Here is a 3,933-nt window from a genome sequence, read left to right on the forward strand (position 1 = left end):
TCAGGCAAGGGCTTTTGGAAAATGGAGAAATAGAAAACTATGAGAGGCCCTTCTAGAAACTCTGGGGGGCAGGGAATGGAGAAGTCTGGGCTTGGCCTCAGAGCAGCAGACAGGAGAGAAAACACATCAGTGCCCCACCAGGGCTGTGGTGACAGAGATGCTGGGAAGCAGGGATTTCTAGGTCATTGGCCCTGAGGCACAACAAAATCACCAGCGGTAGTCACGGATGCCAATCCCGTGACTTGCTCCTGCTGAAAGATCCCTCCAAACCTATTTCTCTGGCTCAGAGAGACTTCCCAGGGTAACTCATTCACTTTGATCTTCCACTTTGTGGCCTTCTGGCCACCAGTTGCCACAGTGACCATCTGCATCTTGACAAGTCTGGGTACCAGCATTATTGCTACTGTGATGCTTCTCTCCTCTCTGTTCTGGGAGGCCCAGTTGGTTCTCTTTTCCAGTCCAAAGGCCCCATAGTGAGAAAATAGGAAGAATTTCTGTTATCCCCAAGAGTGTCATACTCTTGGAACCATAAAACAGCACTACCTATGTCTTTTCATGTCTTAAGTCTTCTTTGGCTCTCCTCCCCCTTATAGCTCTCTCTTCTGAGGACTCAGGCAGCCCAGCGAGAACCAGGCTAGAGGCCAATCAGAGTGTCACAGCTTTGGGATACAACCCATCATCCCTCATGTCTGTCCTGGGGAGCAATTCCTCACTGAGACTCTTCACATGGCTCTCTTCATCAGCTCCGTACCATTTTTTATTGGGACATTACTTCAGGTTGTTCTCCTGCCATGTAGGGGGGCTTTTTGGAATAAGGTTGACTGGCTTTTGAAGTAGTAAGGGATGCATCTTTCTGGGGTGCCTGGCTGGCTCAGTTGGTTAAGTCTCTGCCTTCAGCTCAAGTCATGATCCTGGAATCCTGAGATTGAGCCCCGTGTAGAGCTCCTTGCTCAGTGGAGAGTTTGCTTCTCCCTCTCCCCATACCTTTCCCCTCTTCAGGTGCTCTTTTCCTCTCTCACAAATAAATAAAATCTTTTAAAAAAGGATTCATCTTCCCAAACTTCCTCTTTTTCTCACATGCACAGTTCATCACTGGGCTTGTCCCACCAGCATTGCATTCCAGATATCTATGAATACCAGAGGGCTCATGAGTTGGTTAACATGGTATCCTATGACACTTAGGCCCTCGCACCGTTTCCACCTGTAGTGCTTATGGTGGATACGGCTAATAGAGAAACTATTTTTTTTCAAAAAAGATTTTATTTAAATTCAATTTGCCAACATATACTATAACACCCACTCATCCTTTCAAGTACCCTCCTTTGTGCCCATTACCCAGGTACCCCATCCCCCCACCCACCTCCCCTTCCACAACCTTTTGTTTGTTTCCCAGAGTTAGGAGTCTCTCATGGTTTATCATTATCTCTAATTTTTCTCCACTCAGTTTCCCTCCTTTCCTTTATAGTCCCTTTCATGATTTCTTATGTTCCACAAATGAGTGAAACCATATGATGATTGTCTTTCTCTGACTGATTTAGGAGAAACTCTTTTCTAGTGAGCCTTAGAATTCTTCTCAGCACCATGCATCAGACTCTCCTACCAGTCTACCTGAGTTGCTTCTTAGATGGACACCTTTCCACCTTCCTTAGCATAAGCTCCCCACTGAATCTCCCATCCCTCCAGCCAACACACCAATGAATGGTCAAAAGAAACATATACCTAATGTCACATTGACCCTAACAGGACATGCTCTCTGCTCAGCAGGGAGGGGGTTTGCAGTTTGCCTCACATACATTATAAAATGTAAGCATGCTTGATTGGAGGTAGGGGAGGTGCTGGAGCACAATTCTATTAAGGATAGAATTTGTCCCTTTTTGGAGTTGATGAATGCGCCTCTTTCCACCATTCATTTGTCTCTGTCTCACTGGTTAGGTGAAGGGAGGTTGTATTCTAGAATTTATTGGTCCGGATTAGCTGTAACTGTCCTGGGAGGTAGAGAAGGCGACTTGAGTCTTATCCAACAACATCTCTCCTGAAGTAAACCCTGTCATAACCCAGCCAACCCTGGCCATAAGAGCAGCTGTTATAACTGCACATCCTGCCATGTGGACATTTTGTCCTCAACACAAAAGAAGAGGGAAGTGATGAATTGCAGCTCAATTATTTTTATGAGTTGTCTTGTATATTGGATTCATTAATAGGTGTGTGGGGGGGATTAAGGTAAACAATTAAATTCATTAATAGGTGTGGGGGGGGATTAAGGTAAACAAAATGAATATAATATGTGAAATAGCTAAGACGTTTCTTCATTAATGCACCAAACAAATAACTACAAAAACAAGCAGAAATAAATAACATAACATCCTCAGATTCAGCATGATTCAATTATGACTATGAAGTTCGTGGCTAAGGATCCACTCCTTCTGATTTACTCACTCTGTCTCATCACTACATGGGTTCTCTTACCTGATTATTTGGAGCTTTAATATTTGATTGCATTTCTTCCCATGCTTTTTCATGCCTGTGGTGCTGTTTCCAGTTTGCTGACTTTGTTTGGGTCCCTGCAGGCTGGTCCTGTGCTGTACTCCAAGATCATAAGAATCCCAGGCTTCAGGTCTGCTGACCTACCTCTGACATTGGACCTGCCCGAGCACTTGTTGTTTCCTCCAACCCAGCCCACAGCACTGTCCCAGGCCTTGTAACATAATTCCAGAGTTGCTCCAGGTTGGGGGTTGAGTAAACTTTCTTTGGCCGGGGGCTGAATCTGGAGTCATTTTTCTTGCAGGTGGTAGATGGAGGTGACAGTTATTATATGGCTTTAAATTCAGGAAGATCTTGGGATAGCTCTTGGTTGGACTCCTCCCTAAATGCATGGACCTAGGCAAGTAGTGCCTTCAGAGAGTCTCAGTTTCCCGTCTGTACAGTGGGTTAATGGTAAACATCTCATATATGGATTTAAAGATTAAATAAGAAAACATATGTAAAGCATTTGATGTGGGATGGTTCAATGATTTCTAGTTTCCTTCTCTTCATCCTTCCCTCATGAAACACATAGAGCACGCAAACTCTGTTTCCAATTCCTCTCCTGTATAGAGAAGATGGTCTGATTGAATTTAAATTTAAAAAAAATGTAAAAAAAGAAAAAAAGAGAGAAGATGGTCTGTGATCTACCATGAAGTATTCTATCTTAAAATGGATTCTTGATTCTACATTCCTGACATCTAATATACCGAAAAGAGCTGAAATTCAATACGTTAAGTGAGGTGCTTTTAATGCATGAGACCGAAACAGAGATTTAGCTTATAATCCAAGTATGCAGGAACATGAGGTGCATTCAGAGGAAGATGCTGCTGGTTGATAGAAATGGAAAGATTCATTCTGTGCTGAGCCATAGTGAAATAACTGAGAAGATGGCTAATGGTTTTAGGATGAAAGCTTTTAGCTCCAGACCACCAGTATTTACATCGGAGGCTGTTGCTGGCTGCTGGGGGAGACTGGCTGGGGCCAGCTGCCATGCTGTGGAGAGTGTGTGCTCTCAGACCAAAGTCTCATGCCCTTGAGTCAGTCTCTCACACTTGCTCAACCTCACTCTTATGAGTGAATTTCCTCTCTCATAAAATGGGTACAACAAATGTACTGAACAGGAGTATGAGGACAGTGAAATGAGAAACTAAACAACAACAAGGATTCCAGCAGAGGAGAGGCCTGGACGTGTGTGACTGTCCAGTACAAACTGAAATGGGTTAATGAGTTAGTTTAGTTTGTCTCCTTTAGAAATTGGACCTGAATCTGGAAAAGTATATGCCCATACATCTCTTCTTTTAACCGTGACTAGATTTTTCTGTAGGGTTTTTTTTTTTTTTTTTTTTTTTTTAGTATTTATTTATATATTTGAGAGAGAGAGAGAGAGACAGCATGCGTGCACACGTGCAC

Source organism: Canis lupus, chromosome 14 (genome assembly GCF_003254725.2).
Source record: "Canis lupus dingo isolate Sandy chromosome 14, ASM325472v2, whole genome shotgun sequence".
Classification (NCBI taxonomy): domain Eukaryota; kingdom Metazoa; phylum Chordata; class Mammalia; order Carnivora; family Canidae; genus Canis; species Canis lupus.